This window comes from Pantherophis guttatus, chromosome 8 (assembly GCF_059756535.1).
Source record: "Pantherophis guttatus breed Tessera chromosome 8, ASM5975653v1, whole genome shotgun sequence".
NCBI classification, from domain to species: domain Eukaryota; kingdom Metazoa; phylum Chordata; class Lepidosauria; order Squamata; family Colubridae; genus Pantherophis; species Pantherophis guttatus.
The window spans coordinates 51,591,052-51,612,371 of record NC_142070.1 but is presented as its reverse complement, the minus strand read 5'-3'; the positions used below and the strand labels follow the sequence as shown (position 1 = coordinate 51,612,371).

The following is a 21,320-nucleotide window of genomic DNA, read 5'->3' as shown; positions in this document are numbered from 1 at the left end:
CAAGGGCCACTTTCGTTGGTGGGAGAGGTCATTGTACCTCATTGGGCAGCTACCACCCACCTTAAACTGGGCAGCTCCCAGCCAGTAAGGTGCTGCCCCGCCACGGTCTGTTAATCTCACAGGGTGCGTGGGGTTGAGGGTCAAAGCTGACAAGTAGATAGATAACTTTGCACCATGCAACAAACAGAAGAAAACCTTAGCCCTAAAGTTGGGCATCTGGAATGTTTGGACAATGACCCCTAGCCTTTCTGACGATTTACAAGAGATAGATGACGTACGTAAAACAGCTGCCATTGACATGGAGTTGAGCAGACTGCAGATGGACATCACTGCCCTTCAAGAGACAAGACTGTTAGACTCGGGATCTATTAAGGAGAAAAACTTCTCGTTCTTCTGGCAGGGAAAACCATCAAATGAGTCTAGGGAATATGGGGTTGGCTTCGCAGTCAGAAACACCCTACTAGGATCCATTACTCCACCTGCTGCAGGAAGTGAAAGATTTCTGTCCTTACAGCTCCACTCATCAGCAGGGCTGGTTACTCTTATTAGCGCATATGCTCTGACATTATCATCTTCAGTAGAATCCAAAGACAAATTCTACAACGATCTGGCTGCTATTATCAAGAAAATCGCTGAGAAAGAACCATTGTTTATCCTTGGCAATTCTAAAGCCAGAGTTGGAGCTGATTATAGTTCTTGGCCCACTTGTTTAGGTCAGTTCAGCGTCGGAAAGATGAACAAAAATGGCCGATGACTGCTGGAGTTTTGCTGCTACTATGGTCTTTGCGTTAGCAATACATACTTTATTTATTTATTTATTTATTTATTTATTTATTTATTTATTTATACTCTCCTCTTTTAAATTTTTAATTTGTGATTTTATAAATTGGGTGTTTTAATCCGTGTTTCGGCCAAAATATTTAATAATTTTAAGGGATTTTTTAATATTTGTATTATTTGCATTTTATCTTGGCTGTTCACCGCCCTGAGTCCTTCGGGACTAGGGCAGTATAGAAATTTGATTAATAAATAAATAAATAAATAAATAAATAAATAAATAAATAAATAAATAAATATGTTTATTTATTTATTTATTGGTTCGATTTATATGCCGCCCTTTCTCCGGAGACTCAGGGTGGCTTACAATACATTAAGCAATAGCATTCATACTTTTGTATATACCTGCTTAGTAGGGCTTTGCCCCCCCCCCAAGCGGTGTTCTTTTTTATACAAAGTCAGCTTATTGCCCCCACAATCCGGGTCCTCATTTTACCTACCTCGAAAGGATGGAAGGCTGACAAACAAACAAACACAACAAAGCCTCAACACAGAGTCTCTTGGAGACATCCAAGATCGAAGCATTGGCACCAGCTTGACTCGATTCTTACTGGGCACTCCAACCTCCCCAATATTACAATCACATGCAGCTATCAGGGTGCTGATTGTGATACAGACCACTCCTTGGTGTGCAGCAGAATAAAACTGCAAACAAATCACTCGAAGAAGGAAGGAAGACCACAAATTGACATCAACAAGGCCCGCAATCAGGGCAAAGTGGAGGAATTTGCACAAGCACTCAAGGAAACTCTCCCAGGCCAAGCTGAAATAAATGCATCTGAACGATGGGAATATTTCAAGAATACTGTTTATAACACCACCTTGTCAGTATTTGGTAAGGAGATCAGAAAGAAAGCACATTGGTCTGAAGCCCATTCAGAGGAGTTGACACCAGCCATTGAAGAAAAACAGAGAGCTCTAATTGTATATAAAGCCTGTTCCAGTGAGCTCAACCTACAGGTTCTGTGAACTGCTCGTAGCAAAGTCCAACAGACCGCCATGAGATGTGCTAACGATTATTGGATGCAGCTTTGTTCTCGGATCCAGATAACAGCTCACACAAGCAACATCAAGGGGATGTATGATGGCATCAAGCAGGCCTTAGGTCCAACTCAGAAGAAATCTGCCCCTCTGAAGTCTGTTACAGGTGAGGTTATCCAGGACCGAGCACAGCAGATGGCATGCTGGGTGCAGCACTACTCTGAGTTATATTCCAGAGAAAATGTGGTAACTAAAGAAGCATTAAAAAACATTGAGTGCCTGCCTGTCTTGGAGGAGCTTGACATTGAACCAACTTTAGAAGAACTAAATACGGCCCTGGATTCCCTTGCCTCTGGCAAGGCACTCAGGAAAGATAACATCCCTGCCAAAGTTCTGAAGTGCTGCAAAGAGAACATCTCCACTGAACTGCATGAAATCTTCTGTCTTTGTTGGAGGGAAGGTGGAGTACCACAGGACATGAAGGATGCAAATATTGTCACACTGTACAACAACAAAGGTGACAGGGGTAACTGTAACAACTACCATGGCATCTCTCTTCTTAGTGTTGTAGGGAAGGTGCTTGCCCGTGTCGTACTTAAGAGGCTCCAGGTACTTGCAGAGAGAGTCTATCCAGAATTACAGTGTGGATTTCGAGCCAACAGGTCCACTACTGACATGGTATTTTCCCTTAGACAGTTGCAGGAGAAATGCAGGGAACAAAGACAGCCACTTTTCGTAGCCTTTATAGATCTTACAAAGGCTTTTGACTTGGTTAGCAGGGATGGCCTTTATAAAATTCTCCCCAAGATTGGATGTCCACCTCAGTTCCTCAACATCAGGTCTTTCATGATGAAATGAAGGGCACTGTAGTTTTTGATGGCTTAACTTCAGATTCCTTTGATATTTGAAGTAAAGCAGGGCTGTGTCCTTGCGCCAACTTTATTCAGGATCTTTTTTGCTGTCCAAACATGCTTTTGGAACTGCAACAGAGGGTATTTATCTCCGGACCAGATCAGACGGAAAACTCTTTAATCTCTCTAGATTGAGAGCAAAGTCTAAAGTCCAGCTGAAATGCTTATGAGATTTCCTCTTCGCTGATGATGCTGCCATCACTGCTCACTCTGCTGAAGACCTTCAACAACTTATGGACAGTTTTAGCAAGGCCTGCCAAGACTTTGGACTAACAATCAGATTAGATTAGATACTGAGCTGAATAAACATATTGGTAAAGCGGCCACCACATTTTCCAGACTTACAAAGAGAGTATGGCTTAATAAGAAGCTGACAGAACATACAAAGATCCAGGTCTATAGAGCCTGCGTCCTGAGCACACTCTTGTACTGCAGTGAGTCTTGGACCCTCTACGCATGGCAGGAGAGAAAGTTGAACACCTTTCATATGCACTGTCTCTGACGAATTCTTGGCATCACCTGGCAGGACAAAGTTCCAAATAGCGCAATCTTGGAAAGTGCTGGAATTTCTAGCATGTATACACTATTGAAACAGCGATGTCTAAGCTGGCTGGGGCATGTCATGAGAATGGCTGATGGTCAGATTCCGAAAGTTCTCCTGTATGGAGAATTAGTGCAGGGAAAGCGCCTCAGAGGGAGACTACAGCTGCGATTTAACGATATCTGCAAGAGGGACCTAAAGGCCCTAGGAATGGACATTAACAACTGGGAAACCTTGACCTCCGATCGTTCAGCTTGGAGGCTAAAGACGAAGCATGGCCTTCTCCAATTCGAAGAGACACTTGTTTGGCAGGCTGAGGTAAAGAGGCAGTCCCGGAACCAGCGAAATCTGGGGGCTGGGCAGGGGACAGAATGTATCTGCCCTCAGTGTGGAAGGGATTGCCACTCTTGAATTGGCCTTTTTAGTCACACTAGATGCTCTTTTAGGACCTCTTTCCAGAGCACAATACCATAGTCTCTTGAGACTGAAGGATGCCAATGAATAAAGAAGAAAAAAAGTCATTGGAAAAATATCAGAACTATGAAGGAGATGCACTGAAGTTAGTATATCATGAAGTTTTATTGAACACCAAAAAGATCAAATGAAGAATAGAAAAGAGATATAACAAGGCAAAATATTAAATGGGCAGTACCCCCAAAAACAGCAGGCAAAATAGAGAACAAGACCTGGCAATAGCTAGGAGCAGGAAATTTGAAGAAAGAAGCAGAGTGTAAGACTTGCCTCTTCCCTCTACTCAAAAAAGTAGAACTCTTGAAGCACTTAGCATTTCAAAAAGAAACTTTTATTGAAAGAAAGGTGATAGCAAGACAAGGAAAGCAGAATCTGAAGATTCCTGCGCAATTCCATTAGGTTAAAGCAGTTAGAAACTCCTCCCCTCAGTCTGGTGTTGAATAGGCCAATCCACAGGTGCGAAGTTGTTTTGAGAATTGCAGGCTGAGAAAGTAATAAGAAGTTGTTCTCAGGTGTCGGTTGCTGGTAGCTCCGGAGGTGAGACAAAACAGATGGCCCTCCCGCTGACATTCCCAAGAAAGTAAATCAAAGTATAGGATAGATAAGCTCCAGGAAAAAGGCTCTAAACTAAAGAATGCACCCAGGCCCCCTCCCCACCAGAATCGCAGCGTCCCGATAGGAATCTATGGGACCTGACACAGATGGGATAATTCTGGTTGCCCAAGACCAACATTTAAGAACAAATGCATATAAAGTTAGAATTGAAAAGACAGTAACAGACAGCAAATACTGTCTCTGCAAAGAAGCTGAAGAAACAGTGGACCACCTAGTTAGCTGCTGCATAAAGATTGCACAGATGGATTACAAACAATAGCATGAAAAAGTAGCAACAATGGTTCATTGGAATATCAACAACAATTATGATTTGCCTGCAAGCAAGAAGTGGTGGAACCACAAAATGGACAAAGTAATAGAAAATGAAGAAGCTAAGATGCTTTGCAACTTCAGAATTCAAACTGACAAGCAGCTGACCTGTAATCCCACAGGCTTAACCATTGTCAATAAGAAACACAAAGAAGTCTGGGTAGTAGGCATCACAGTACCTGGGGACAGCAATAGAAGAGAAAGAGAACCATTATTGCCAGACATTTATTGAACAATGATTTTTTAATATTTAAGAAGCTAGTATTGATTTGAGCAATGCCAAACAATGTCAAAGTCAACACAATACAGATATGATAAATGAATCTTTACAGTTATGTATATGGTATGGTACCAATAAATGTATTACAAATGTTGTGCCTTCCTTCTTTCTCTTGATTGTCTATCCTAAGTAACCATGTTACTCAAATTTCTAACTTTCCTTTCCCCCTGCAAGGTCGGATGGGTTAAGCTTATGGTCAGTCTATTACACAAAATAAATAAATAAGTAAATAAGTAAGTAAGTAAGCAATTAAAATCTGCCTGCCCTTATCTTACAGTCTTCCCCAGTTGGTTCTTCATATATATTCAGTTCCCAGGATTCCCTATCCAGGATGACCAATGTTGAGAATTTTAAAATTAGTCAATATTTAAAGAATACTCAGATATTGCGGAAGGAAATTCTGGAAAACAGCTATATCCATGCCAATTCAAATCCAAGCAATCTATATTTTTATAAGATCTCATTGTATTAAAGTATAGTAAATATTAAAGTTCTTACTTCCTTCAGAAAATCTTCTGTTTTACTTAATATGGCTTTGCAGTAGCATACAAAACAATGATAGATGTTTTATGTGAAAAAATTGCCAAATGTTAGGATCCAGTATGTATGCAAAGATAACATTTTATTTTGAAAAATATATCTTAAGTAATACATTCTAGCTATTCATATTAGTGGTTTATAATATTTTTAGGCATGACTGTAGTGTTATATGATTAATGTAAACAAATATTATGTTACTATAGAAATAGCTGAATTATATAATTACGGTGAATAGCCTAGAAATGGTGTATTAAATGCTTTTTAGCATTTCATACTTCAGGTATGTGCTATTTGGGCCTCCGGATATTGTTCAATTGTTACTCCCTTTATTGGTCTTGGTGCCTAGGACTATCAGGAATTGGAATTCAATGAAATTAATTGTTCAGCTGCATATTTATTTTGTGCACATCAGAACCACTTAAATTATTCATGTGTAGTGTCCTATACGAAGAGAATAACCATTCATTTGAACAGTTCAGTTAAATATATATGCTAATATGGGCTTTTTTCAGCTTTAAATAATAGATTTATACTAACAAAATTTAATACTGTAGTGCCTAGCATTTTATATAGTCTTTCTATACCAGGTTATTTATATACATTTTACATTAAACTTCAACTCATGAACCCTGGATGTTAGATCTCTTTTTATCAACTCAAACAACTCACTGTCAATATTTGATTAAAAGTCCTAGGTCCTAGGAACAGTTCGTTACCTTTTTCAGTTGTATAGATAATCTGAAGTGCAAAGATCTTTGATTGAGGTTTCATTCTATAGGAAAAAAAAGTAGATAATTTTGGATTATGCTTCATCTTGTGACTTCTCCTTTTAGCCTCATGGGAAGACAGTATCTCCCTTATCATTGCCAAGACAGACTCTGTTGGTATTGATTTAGACAGAAAACTTCAATACATTTCAGATTGATTATTTTTTCTAGCACCTCATCTAACGGTAAATAAAACTAATCTATATACCTTTCCACTTCCATTTTATTTCTGATATAATTGTCAAAATAAGTCTATGAATCTGCCAAAAAGATTGTAATATAAATTTCTCAAGGGCAAAAAAGAACAGAATCCTGCCACTTTAATCTGGTAACTAATTTCAGGTATATACGTTTATCTTTGCATACAAATCTTTCTCTCAGACAGGAATTTTCCAATTTATTTTAATGGAGGAATGACATTTGCAAATTTTCATTTGCATATTTGCCTAGGTTGAGAGAAACATTTTGTACTTTTAAGCAGGAAGTTGCTTTTCCTTCCTATTAGTCCCTATTCATTAATGCCTGCTACCATAATATATATTCATCAGAATATTTAACAGAAACAAAGGTGAATCTAGGTCAGCTACCAATCCTAGTTTCTCATTTCATTGCCCTGGATTTTAAAGCATTACCTTTATTTCAGAATATTTTTTAAATTAATATTTTTAATATCATTAAAAAAAACATGCATACTTTCAGTTATACTCTCTCTACTCTTTTCTCAGTTACTAAATCTACACCAGAAGTTCAGAATAAAATTATATTTATAATTCTAACTTTCAAAGAGGATTCACAAATTTATCACTTATTGTATTAAACAAAAAGGAAGATGATTTTAATTTAATTCTTTCAGGGGAAAAAGCACAGTAATTCTTCCATGTCAATTTAAGGAATACTAATTCCAGCTGAAACAATTGTAAATACACTTCTCATTCAACAAAAGAATGCATGTATCCACAAGTATGTGTATGAATGCATGGATGTATCGTATGTTTGTCAGTAAAATTTATTTTGTGAAAAGGTACCCTATTTTATAAAATCATATGTGAACTATTCTCACAGGAACTTCTCTCACAACCAGAACAATCAAGTGAAAATAATAGAACTACAACTGTCTGAATATCAGCAACACCTCAGAGAAAAGATAAAATACATGAATGAAGCTGTAGAACAGTGATTAATGAAAAAAGGGCTGCTGAATTAAATATGACAAAAATGACTAAAGAGATGTAGTTCAACCATGTACAGCTCATGTACATAGGATTGCCAGGTCTGCTTCCAAAAAATAGCGGACAAGCAGGAGGGGGGGGGTTAAGTAGTAAAAAAATTTTTAAAAAATTTACAATTAAATTATATATTTTCTTACAAACATTTTAACACGTATTAAAATAATCACTTCAAAACTTTACTTAAAATTCAAAACATCAAATATATTATAATAATATGTAAAATATTAAATTACATTTTACTTTGCTGTCGTGTGTATTTTTTATTTGACTGCGCAGCTTTGATCAATTCCTTGTGTTTAAGGAATAATTCTTTAATTTCAGTACAACGTTGAGAAATATTAAAAAATATACAAAGTTCACTTCGAACTGATACAAGCAGTCGGTTACGTTCGTCGGTCCACAGATTTCCCACGATGCTGAAAATTCGTTCAACGTTTGCATTTGATACCGGAATTGATGCACAATACTGGAACAGTTTCAGTAAACTCGGAGCTGGCTCTTTCTTGAAAAAGTACGTCCACTTATCAAGGGATGAATCGCTCTGCAGATGAACATAAACTTCTTCTAAGGCAGAAATTCATCGAAGAGAGTGTTGGGTGGAAGTTCTTCTCGCCATGGTGATAATAACCAGATGTTCTTCATTTCTTCTAAAGTTGGAGGATTATTGCGATCAATTAGATTGAAACGATTTAGCGTCTCATATACTGAATTGGTGAAATTATACCACTTTTCTAGGTACGCAATGGCTCTTTGATACACATTGATGGCTTCTTTCTTGAACTTTTGCACGGCATTCTCAGGCAAATGTTTTTCACGTAAGGCAAATAAAACTTTCATTCCAAAAAACTGCTCATCGTATTTTTTTGGCAAAGAATCACACAGTTTATACATGATAATGTGAAGATCACATGCAAGAATTTTCTTGCTTTCCAGCTTCAGTAGGGTGTCTTGCATTATTGACATGAAGAAGTGCGTGAAATATAAATACAATTCTGAAATTGTTGGTTCATCGTCCTTTGCGAGTTCATTTTCCTGATCCGAAATAAGGTTCCAGATAACCTTATGGCACTCATCAGATCCAAGAGAAATAAAATACGATTTTAGAGGTATCCAGTTTAAAAGAAGTCTTTCGACCACTTTAAACAAACTTAACCAACGTGTTGGAACATGGTGCAAAACTTCATGGAATTCTGACTCGCAAAACTCAAAAAATGATTTCAACTCTTCTTGTTTCTTTGCAGAATTCGAAAATTTGGCAAAAACCTTCAGCACTACATTTTCGATATCAAAAGATAACTGCTTTAATGCATTTTTTGCGCTGTGGTGTAAAATGTGATTATTGCAATGAGCATTCGATCTTTGTCTCATTCTAACTTATGAAAAAAAAGACAAAACGTGATTCTCCTATCCTTCTTCTCTTAGACTGTACAGCTTTAGATTACGTACCATTTCATCATAAAGCTTTTGAATTAAAAAAATGTCCACTATTTTGTGAAAAAAATAGTGAACATAATGTGAAAAAAGTGGACTGTCCGCTCAAATAGTGGACACCTGGCAACCCTACAGCCTTACAATAGTAACATAAATAGAACTGGTAAACTAACTAAAAATCAAAACCAAAGTTGAAAATAATATTTTAAGTATTACTGAGTGTTGTTCAGAAGAAAAATCATCATCATTAAAACACTGCAGAACAAGAATAAATGAATAAAATCAGGTAATAAAAAATACAAAGCAGAGAATTCTAATAGAATAGTGGAATACTAAATAATAACAACTTTACACAAACAGAGTTAGTAAACCAGATTACAGCCCTTGATCACATAATGACTAAGATTGTACAAAAGACATTGTAGATCAATTGCAAAACAAGACAGGAAGAGATGGAATTCAAATACACCATTAAAAAACTAAAACAGTGATAATCTAATTTAGCCTGCCTCCATTGTGGACTGGGGATAAGGGAAAGGTTAGGTAATCAACATATGTCTTCTATAAAAAAAATTTGGATATCTCCATCTTACAGTTAGTAAAAAGTGCAGATTAGCCAAAACTATTGTTTTAGATTTGGAAAATAAAAAATTGGTGGTATATAAGTGCCCAGAGAATTAGGAACCATTTCAACATATTAATAACAAGAAAAAAGTCAAGGAAACAGTTGGTCCACTAAAGAGAAAAGATGGCAAGGAAGTAACAGGCAGAAGGGAGAAAGCAGAGCTTTCTTTGCAACAGTCTTCACGCAAAAAGAAATTATAGCCCAACGTACCAAAAAAAGCTACTGTAAAAGACAAACCAGAAATGAAAATTAAAATAAGTAAGAAAATGGTAAGAGAACATGTATCTGTCCTTGATGAATATAAATCACTGGGACCTGACAGATTACATCCCAGGATTCTGAAGGAGCTGGCAGATGTTATCTCAGAACCTGTACCATATCTTTCAAAAATCCTGAAGCACTGGGAAAGTACCTGAGGATTGGAAAAGGGCTGATGTGGTTCGTCTCTTCAAGAAAGGAGGAAAAAAACAGTCCCAGGAAACTACAGACCAATCAGTCTAACATCAATACCTGAAAAAATCTGGGAAAAGATAATAACAAAACAGATCTGCCAACATCTAGAAACGAGTAAAGTAATAACTAGAAGTCAGGATGGTTTTGTTAAAAACAGATCATGCCAAACCAATCTTTTTTTTTTATTGAAAAGTTTTACAAAAAAACAAAAATTTTCTTCCCCCCATGTTCCCCCCACCCTTTCCCTTCCCTCATCCCACCCTCCCCCCCCAGACTTCCCAGAGCAAAATACAAGGTATTTCATTTAACAATCATAAACTAGATTAAACTACTTATCCTCAGACTACTAACTCCTCCCCTGAAACCTTAATTCCACTATAGATAACATAATACTACTTAATGTTCATTCATAAGCTATTTTATATTTTCTTGTCTGATACTTATTTTGAATATAATCAATCCATCTTCTCCATTCCGATACGTATCTTTCTTGTGTATAGTCCTTCAAGTACGCTGAGATTTTCGCCATTTCTGCTAGGTTCGTTACTTTCAACATCCACTCTTCAATAGTAGGCAAAGAGTCCTTTCAATATTGCGCTACCAGCAGCCTAGCTGCTGATATTAAATTCAAAATCAATTTAGTCTCTGATACTGTACAATCCATAGTTATACCCAATAGGAACAATTGAGGAGTAAATTTCAACCTTCTTTTCAGAGTATTCTGCATCACCCACCAAATTTTTATCCAAAATGCTTTGATTTTCTTACAGGTCCACCATATATGATAATAGGTTGCATCATTACATTCACATCTCCAACATTTAGCTTGCAAATTCAAGTACATACATGATAATTTTTTAGGATCTAAGTGCCATCTATAAAACATTTTATAAAAATTCTCTCTCAAATTTTGTGCTTGCGTAAATTTAACATTTCTGACCCAAATCTTTTCCCACGTTTCCATCATCACTGGTTCCTGAAAGTTTTGTGCCCATTTTATCATACAATCCTTAACCAATTCCGTTTCTGAATCTATTTCCAATAAATTTTCTTTACTATTTTCTTTCAGGCCTCTCAATCTCAAAGCAAACTCCATGGACCTGTACTGTAACATTACCAATTCATCATCCACTTTCTCTGTTCTGGTCATAACATCTCCCATTTTGCTTTCCAAATTTAAATTGGCTTGATTAATTTCTTCAACTTTCCCATCAAGCTGGATGGGAAACAATATCTTCTCTTATTTCATCATGTTTCTCTGCAACCACCTCCTTAATTGAACTTATATCCTCCTCAACTTTCTTTAATTTCCCTTCCACAAGTAATGTTAAGTTATTCATAGCTTCTTTCATTGCTGTTGCTTGATTATTCATGGCTTCTTTCATAAATTCTTTAAAATCATTAAGTGTTGCCTCCTGACTCTGACTCTGACTCTGTGAATCAGCCGGAAGTTGTGCTTTCTGTGTTACCACTGACACAACTGGAGAACCTCCCCCTCCTTTAACAACTCCTGGTTTCACTTGTTTAGAAGCCATTTTTTTCCCCTTCTAAAGAGATCTTTTTTTTCCCCAAAGCCACAAAGTCCCTTAAACAACTTTAAAATGTTTGTAATTCATAGTCTCTAATTTATCAGGCAGGATAGTTTTTTTTTTCTCCACAAGCTCTCACTTCCCAGCAGTTAATAAGCAGCTAATCCATTCTCCCAGCGCAAAGTTCTCAACAAAGACGCCATCTTCAGCCTCCAGCTCAATGAAATTCAGTTTGAAACAAAGTAACTTCGGAGTTAAGCTCTGTACTTTTAAAGCTTGTTCTCCTGTTTCCGCTCTGCCTGCGCTTGTAATCAGTCAAACTCACTTTTGAAAGCAGGATCGGATCGCGGCTTCTCACTCTGCTTTCGCCGAGTCGTCCTGGCTTTGGAGCTTCTTGGCAGGCTGACTGGGGAACTCTCACCCTCCAAGCCTCTGGAAATATTCCAGAGGGCTTTCGGGGAGCTCTACTCTCGCCCACCAGCTCTCCTCTCCTTCTTTTCCCAAAGGGGAGGTTTTTCAGCCGCCAGACAGCCGGTTTGTGCTGTCAAAGCGGCTTTAACTCAGGGAAGGGGTGGGGGAGTGACAGCAATCATTAGAGAAAGTCTTTGCCCGAGGGAGGCCACTGTTCCTCAGATAGCCGGATGTGAGTCCCTCCTTGTGAAGTGGGGTCGGGGGATTCAGATGGGCCTACTGATTGCGTACCTGGCTCCCTGCCACGTAACAGCGGTCCTGCCTGAGCTGCTCGACATTATAACCGGGGTGGCGGTGGAAACCCCCAGACTTATTGTTATGGGGGATTTTAACCTGCCATCTGCTGGTGAGATGTCGGAGATGGCTCAGGAGTTCATGGCTTCCATGACGGCCATGGACCTGACCCAGGTAGTTCAAGGCCCCACCCACTTGGGGAATCACACTCTGGACTTGATTTTTGTCTCTGATCAGTGGCTGAATGATCTAAGAATAGGGGATATAGACATCAAGCCCTTGTCATGGTCTGATCATTCTCTCCTTCACATGGACTTTCAAGTCACTTCCACCCACCACAGGGAGACGGAACCAAATGGTTCCGTCCCAGGCGCCTGATGGACCCCGAAAGGTTCCTGATGGAGCTTGGGCCATTTCCTGAGACTCTGGCTCACAACTCGACTGAGGACCTGGTGGTCGCCTGGGACAGGGAGGCTACTGGGGCCTTGGACCGTGTTGTGCCTTTGCGGCCTCTGACCCGATGCCGATCTCGTCTAGCTCCTTGGTTTTCTGAGGAGCTGAGAGAGATGAAGCGTCGGAAAAGACACCTGGAGAGCGATTGGAGGACAAGCCGATCTGAATCTGACCGAACACAAGTAAGATCTTATATTAAGAACTACCTAGTGGCGATAAGAGCGGCGAAGTCTAGCTACTTCTCTGCTCTTATTGCATCTGCAGAGAACCGCCCAGCTGCGCTGTTTAGGGTGACCCACTCCCTACTCCAGGTGGGGGTACGCAAAGATCCCTTAAAGGGTCGAGCTGAAGATTTTGTACAATTCCTGCATGATAAAGTCGCTCAGATTCAGGAAGGCCTGGACTCCGATTGGGTAGATCCAGGGGAGGAGACGGGGGCAGGTCTTGAGAGTGTTATCTGGGAAGAGTTTGACTCTGTGGCTCCTGAGGACGTGGACAGGATTCTGGGCAAGCTTAACGCTGCCACATGTTTATTGGACCCGTGTCCCTCCTGATTGGTACTGGCCTCCCGGGAGGTTACACGAGGCTGGCTCCAGGGGATTATAAATGCTTCTCTGAGTGAGGGTGTCTTTCCCGCCGCCTTGAAAGAGGCGGTTGTGAAGCCCCTCCTCAAGAAGCCTTCCCTGGACCCAGCTATATTATCAAATTATCGTCCAGTCTCCAATCTTCACTTTGTTGCGAAGGTTGTTGAGAGTGTGGTGGCGCGACAACTACCCCGATACCTGGATGAAGTTGTCTATCTGGATCCATTCCAGTTGGGCTTCAGGTCACGATACAGCACGGAAACAGCATTGGTCGCATTGGTGGATGATCTCTGGAGGGCTCGGGACAGAGGTTGCTCCTCTATCCTGGTCCTATTAGATCTCTCAGCGGCTTTTGATACCATCGACCATGGTATCTTACTGCACCGGCTGGAGGGGTTAGGAATAGGGGGCACCGTGCTTCGGTGGTTCTCCTCCTTCCTCTCTGACCGTTCGCAGTTTGTGTTGGCAGGGGGGCAGAGGTCAACCTCGAGGCACCTTATTTGTGGGGTGCCGCAAGGGTCAGTCCTCTCACCCCTTCTGTTCAACATTTTTTTTTATTTCATTTATATGCCGCCCTTCTCTGGAGACTCAGGGCGGCTTACAATGCGCTAAGCAATAGCCTTCATCCTTTTGTATATTTATACAAAGTCAGCTTATTGCCCCCACAATCTGGGTCCTCATTTCACCTACCTTAGAAAGGATGGAAGGCTGAGTCAACCTTGAGCCTGGTAGGATTTGAACCTGCAGTAATTGCAGGCAGCTGGTCTTAATAACAGGGTGCTTTAGACCACTGTACTACCAAGGCTCAATATTTATTGAGCCTTAATATTTATTAAAACCGCTAGGCGACATCATCCGTGGTTTTGGGGTGAGTGTTCATCAGTATGCTGATGACACACAGCTATACATCTCCACCCCAGACCACCCCAATGATGCCCTTGCTGTGATGTCCCGTTGCCTGGAGGCCGTGCGGATCTGTATGGGGAGAAACAAGCTCAGACTCAAACCCTCCAAGACCGAGTGGCTGTGGCTTCCGGCATCCCGGTATAGTCAGCTAGTACTATCACTGACAATAGGGGATGAGATCTTGCTCCCCACAGAGAGGGCCCTTGGGTGTCCTCCTGGAGGGCAGAGAGGGCGACTTGGGTGTCCTCCTGGATTCACGGTTATCTTTAGAAGATCATTTGACGGCCGTGGCCAGGGGTGCCTTTTATCAGGTTCACCTGATCCGCCAGTTGCGTCCCTTTCTGGATCGGGATGCCTTGCGCACGGTCACTCATGCCCTAGTTACCTCCTGTATGGACTATTGTAATGCTCTCTACATGGGGCTCCCCTTGAAAAGCATCCGGAGGCTCCAACTGGTCCAGAATGTAGCCGCGCGGGTGATTATGGGCGCAGCTCGTTACACCCATGTAACACCTCTCCTACGCGAGCTGCACTGGCTCCCGGTGGTCTTCCGGGTGCGATTCAAGGTGTTAGTTATCATGTTTAAAGCACTCCATGGCTTAGGACCTGGGTACCTACGAGACCGTCTTTTGCCACCAATAGCCTCCCACCGACCAGTTCATTCTCACAGGGAGGGACTACTCAGGGTACCGTCAGTCAAATTATGTCGACTGGCGACTCCCAGGGGGAGGGCCTTCTCTGTGGGGTCTCCAACCCTTTGGAATGAACTGCCCCCGGAGATACGGAATATCCCTGATCTCTGTGCTTTCCGCCGTGCCCTCAAGACCCTGATGTTCCAACAGGCGGGGCTAAGCATACGAACATGTGAATGATTTTTTAAATGTTATCTAATTCTGGGTTTTATTTAATTGACCAAACTAAGTAATAATTTTAATTAGCAATTTTATGATGTTTGTGTGTCTATATTTTTCTTGACTGTACACCGCCTTGAGTCCTACGGGAGAAAGGCGGTATAGAAATATAATAAATAAATAAATAAATAAATTTTATGAAGAGACAGGGCTGGCGGTCTTAAAAGACCGTCCACGGAGCCTTCGGTGCCGACCAGAAGTCCCATGCCAAACCAATCTTATTTTATTTTTCAACATAGTGACTAAATTAGTAGACCAGCGAAATACTGTGGACATAGTATGCTTAGATTTCAGTAAGGCACTTGACAAAGTAGACCACAACCTGCTTCTTGGTTCTAAACAATTTTTATTGGGTTTTTTTTTTCTCCTCTCCCACCTTCACCCACATCTTTCTTTCTTTTTTGAACAGAGTGTTGGTCGTTTCTTAACTTATACAATTAGTCAAATTCAAATACATTTTACTCAATTACAATTTTTACCAATATCGTCTTCCCCTTTTTTTTAAACATACCTCAGTATTTCTATACTTGCATACATAAACACCTTCTTCATTTATCCCTAAATTCTAACTTTACTATTTGTACATATTTATCCTCTTTTATTCTTAAACAATTCATTCTTTATCTTAATATATTTATATTTGTTTGTTCCGAGCTGCCTTTCTTCCACTTCATCTTTTATTGTACAGCAATCTTTCTCCTCAAACCTACTCTCTCCCTCTTCTCCTTCCAACTTTCTTTCCCCACCTTCTTCTTCTCTTCTCTACTTCCCCTTCCCTTCTTCTTCTCCTCCTCTCTTCCCCCCTGTCTTAACTTCTCTCCTACTCTGATTTCCCTTCCCTTCCTTCCTCCCTACTCTTCCATCCCTCTCTCTCCTTCCTCCTCCCTTCCAATTCTTTTCCCCTCCTTCATCTCTCTCTATTGCTGTATTCATTTTCAATTTAATATTTTCCATTGTGGAGTCCAGGCAACCCCGATCCCTTGTCTTTTTAATAATTAACAATATATTTCATCTTGTTCTCTTTTTTCCTTCAAATCTTTATTCAAACAATTTTCTAATCCCTTATCTTTTTTATTTTTACCAATATATTTTTTTCTGCTTTACTTCTTGCAAGTATAACATTTAAATCATTTTTATCATTTCAATTTCATTCAGTTTTACATTCAATTTCAATCATTGAATATATTTCTCAAAACATCTTAACAATATATTTCCACTTCTTCAAATATATATTTATAAAGCGCATCTTAATAATTTCTCATTTTACCCAATCCAGTTAGTTCTTAAAATATTCTTAATTTGTCTTCTTTTCTCTTTTTAATTATATTTCAAATATATAGTTTGAAATATTCCAATTATTACATTTCCCCCAACTGGTTTATTCATATTATTAAAACTTATCATTCTATAGACCTCCAATATTATTGAGCATGTGACATTTATTACAGTTTTCCCATTGTTTCTACTTTTCTTTTCTTCTTTTGTATCTTTTCATTATTAATCCCAATGTACTTATTTTATATTTTAAAATCGTGAAATCTTTGCCCTTTATTTCCCATTGTTTTCATCCCTTTTCCCTCTTTTTATATTTCCACTGAAAATCCCAATGTAATCATTTATGTTTTTAATATTTTTTCTTCTCCTCCACCCTCTTTTCCTTCTTTTCCTTGTTTTCCCTTCTTCCTTTCTTTTGTATTTTAAAATTCTGCACTCTCCTATTCTGCCTATATTTCCCATTGTTTCTCCTTTCTCTTTCCTTTTTTGTGTCTTTAAATTGTTAATCCCAGTATGCTTATTTTGTATTTTAAAATCATAAAATCTTTTATTTTGTTCTTTATTTCTTATTATTTTCAATCTCTTTTCCCTCTTTCTTATCTTTCCACTGTAAATCTCAGTGTAATCATTTAAATTTTTTATATTTTCCTATTCCACCCTCTTTTCCTTCTTTGTTTCTTTTCTTTTTGTTCATACTTAATATTACAATTATTTAATTTTCCATAGTCAGTCTCTTTGTCTTTGTCTTCTTCATTATCCATCTCTCTTTTCTGCTTCTCATTAGTTGTTTCCTTTTCATCTTCAGTGCATTCTACTTCTGTCTTTACCTCCTCAGATTTCAATTTTCCATGCAAATTTATAATCATTTCCTTTATTTCCAAACACATCGTCTTTATCAGTTCATTAAGTTCCTGTTCCATTTTATTCTTTCCGGGTTGATATTATTCCAGTTTTAAGTCGCATTAAGGTCCTTCTTTTATAATCATCAAAGTCTATCCTCTTGTAGGCAAAACGTATCCTCCTTAGTTCTCGCCAGTTATCTTTTTAAAAGTTCAAGGTTTTGTGTTTTTTTCCTCTTGTTTCTTCAAAGGTTTTCTCAAAGTAGACAATTCCATGTCATGCTCTTCCTTCTCCTGCAGATGTCTCTCTATAATCCACAGTTCCACTCGACTAATTAACAAATCGCCATTTTATTTGTAATCCACATCCGTGTTTACCGAGTCATAAAAAAGAAAAAGCCAGTTTTCACATCTTCTTTCACCTTTATATACAACCAATCAGTTTATAATCCAATCCAAATTGAATCCAAGTTCCAGATTTACATTTCCATTTGTCAATCACTTTTAATTCTTTATTCGGGTTCTTCTATGGTGCGCTTGTCATTCTCACTTTCTCTTTCCATCCGCCATCTCCCTCCATCGCTATTTAGCCGCAAATTCCACGCCGGGGTGATTTTAGTAATAGTTTAGTAGTTAAAAATATTTAGAATTTTCTTTTTATTGTCTGTGGGTTAGCAATCACTCACCCAACACCAGCACTCTGTCCAAATCTTCCCTCCTGCACATCGCTTGCTCCAGAGGCTCCAGCTTCATGGTGATTCATCCTGATTGCCGCCCCCCGTCACCGGCTCGGAGAGAGTTTCTCGGGCTATCCAAGGGACTTGCCTGTCCCTCTTTAGACACTGAGCTACCTCCCTTTCTTCACTGTCCCTACAGGACAGTTTCAATCTGAAGACCCCCCGGTTTTGGTTTGTCTGGCTGGTTTTTGCTGCACTCGTCGGAGCCCGCATTTTCCCAGCCAGTCACGCCGCACTGCTTCCGGATTCTCCTACCTACTTCTTGGTAAGTAGACTAGTCCAGGGGTGGGCAAATGTCGCTCTTTTACTACCTGTGGACTTCAACTTCCAGAATTCCTGAGACAGCCAAGCTGGCTCAGGAATTCTGGGAGTTGAAGTCCACAGGTTGTAAAAGAGCCACATTTGCCCACTCCTGGACTAGTCTAAAGAAAAGAAGAATTCAGAGTGACATGATCCAGTATTTGAGCAGCTGCCACAAAGAAGACGGGGTCAAATTATTCTCTAAAGCACCAGAGGGCAGGACAAGAAATAATGGTTGGAAACTATTCAAAGAGAGAAGCAATCTGGAATTAAAGAGAAACTTGCTGACAGTGAGGACAATTAACCAGTGGAACAGCTTGCCTCCAGAAATCATGGGCGGTCAATCACTGTAGGTTTTTATGAAGACACTGGAAAGTCACTTGTTTGAGATGGTATAGGTTCTCCTGCTTGAGCAGGGGGCTGGACTAGAACACCTCCAAGGTTCCTTCCAGCTCTATTCTATTAAAGTTCCCTTTAATTGTATTCATTTTATGTATTCAATTAATGCTTATACTTATATATATTATCTAATACGTACTCGACAAAATAAAATAAATAAATAAATAAAATAAAATACATATGGAAGGGACCTTAGAGGTCTTTTATGTCCAGCTCCCATAATGCCCATACCCATAATGCAATGCCCATCCCGCATGCCTCGCCCCTCTGCACATGTGCGCAACCCCCCTGTATGTGCGCAGAGCCCCCCTCTTTTGGCCTCACATCCCTGTCCTAATGTTCCCTTTAATTGTATTCATTTTATGTATTCAATGCATCCTTATATATATTATCTAATATGTACTCGACAAAATAAAATAAATAAATAAATAAATAAATAAATAAAATACATATGGAAGGGACCTTAGAGGTCTTTCATGTCCAGCCCCCTGCTCAAGCAGAAGACCCTATACCAGTCATGGCTAACCTTTTTTCCTTTGGGTGCCAAAAGCATGCGCACGCACACTATCGTGTGCATGCACGTGCCCACACCCATAATGCAATGCCCCCCCACATGCCCCACCCCTCTGCACATGTGCACAACCCCCCTGCATGTGTGCACAACCCCCCCTTTTGGCCTCACATCCCAAAACAGCGCTGGGGGGGAAAGCCTTTACCTCCCAAAACAGCTGGGAGGGGGAAAAAAAGCCTTAGCCTCCCAAAACGGCTGGGGGGGGGAAAGCCTTTGCCTCCCAAAACAGCTGGGGGGAGGGGAAAAAGCCTTTGCCTCCCAAAATAGTGGGGGGAGGGAAAAAAGCCTTTGCCTCCCAAAACAGCTGTGGGGGGAAGCTTCCCAAACTGCTGGGAGTGGGAGTAAAGCTTCCAAAACGGCTGGGGGGAGGGAAAAAAAGCCTTTGCCTCCCAAAAATGGCTGGGGGAGGGGGAAAGCTTTCAAAATGGCTGGGAAGGGAGAAAAAACCTTTGTCTGTCAAAACGGCTGGGACGGGTGGGGGAAACTTCCAAAATGGCTGGGAAGGGGAAGAAAACCTTTGCCTCCTAAAACAGCTGGAGGAGAGGGGAAAAAAGCCTTTGCCTCCCAAAACGGCTGGGGGGGGGGAAGCTTCCCAAATGGCTGGGAGTGGGGGGGAAAGCTTCCAAAATGGCTGGGAGGAGGTAAAAAAGCCTTTGCCTCCCAAAATGGCTGGGTGGGGGAGGGGAAAAAAGCCTCGCCTCCCAAAACATCGCTGGGAAGGGAATCTCCAGAGATCTGGCAAGGCACAGGCAGCAGAAAGCGAGGAGAAAGCGCATGCCGCTTGCAGGGCAGACCTGAAAATCAGCTGGCCGGCGGGAAGCGATTGCGCATGCACAGTAGAACTGAGCTAAGCGACGGCTTGCATGCCTGCAGAGAGGGCTACGTGTGCCACCTGTGGCACGCGTGCCATAGGTTCGCCATCATGGCCCGATACCATTTAAGACAAGTGACAGTCCAATCTTTTCTTAAAAACCCCAGTGATGAAGCATCCACAACTACTGAAAGCAAGTTGATCCACTGGTTAATTGTCCTCATATATGTCTCCTGCCACTTTCCATTCTGACATGTATGTTGTTTTTTTCCTATAGCATTTTTTATTTAGCATCATATAGAAACCCAGGTTTTAGTTCACTCTCAGCCACAAAAACTCAGTGGATTACTTTTGGCTCATCATTTTCTATCAACCCAACCTATCTCACAGATTGATTAGTGTGGGGATTAATGGTAGGAACAGAGTACTAGGTACTGAATGAAAGGCAGTTTATAAATCAAATAAACAAATGTGTTGAAAGACATTATTGATATAATCATTGAACTAGGCAATATATGTTCAGATTCAAAACTGAATACATCCTTGTACAACTTACATTTCAAGCAAGGAAGTGCTTTATTTCTGACTCAATTGTAGAAAGTATGACTTTAGATATCATATGACAACTATAGGCATCTGGTACAAACTACAATGATGGAAAAAGTGATAAAATATATTTTGTGACATTAAGTCAAACTCTGGTTTTCCATACTTGCATTCTAGTATCAGATGCAGGTAGGTAACTCTTTTAGATTTTTTGTCACAGCATCATCTCACCTCTCTAGTCTCTTGCAAATCAATCTTTTAGTGCTTTGCACCCTTTTTGGAAAATAGAAATAGTTTCCGCTTTAAGATGGCTGCTGTATGATAAGATTTTCTTTTTTCTTTTACCAACAATCTTCTGATTTCACTGCTAAAACTGGTTCTTTGGCAGTGCTGCTCCCTGGTTTTGAATGAGAGCCCTTAGGAGTGAGCCAAGACAACTTTTATACAATTGTGAACCCAGTGGAGAAGGGGTGTGTGCTTGAGTTTGGACTAGAAAACCTCTAAGGTCCCTTACAACAATGTTATTTTATAACTACTGATTTATAATCTAATGGTGACAGAATTAGAATTATACAAATAAATTCAATTAATATTTATTTATTTGAAAGATTTTTGTATGGCTGCTCATCTTACAGCACAACTGAGGGTGCCTGAGGGTGGCTCACTACAATGATAAAACTACAAAATTGTAAAACAATAAAAAAAAACAAAATCTAAAAACCAGCACCTTAATCACCCCCCCTCCCCTGGAATGTCCCAACAAC

At 40.0% G+C, this 21,320-nt stretch overlaps 1 long non-coding RNA gene across 1 annotated transcript in view; it reads right to left on the bottom strand.

Annotated features, from left to right (window-relative positions):
- The window catches only part of LOC117654558 (uncharacterized), a 72,418-nt gene that overhangs the window by 7,201 nt on the left and 43,897 nt on the right, over window positions 1–21,320 (bottom strand). The window contains exon 2 of the long non-coding RNA XR_004588324.3: window positions 6,202–6,257. This is a non-coding gene — a long non-coding RNA (uncharacterized LOC117654558). The remainder of the gene's footprint in view (window positions 1–6,201; window positions 6,258–21,320) is intronic.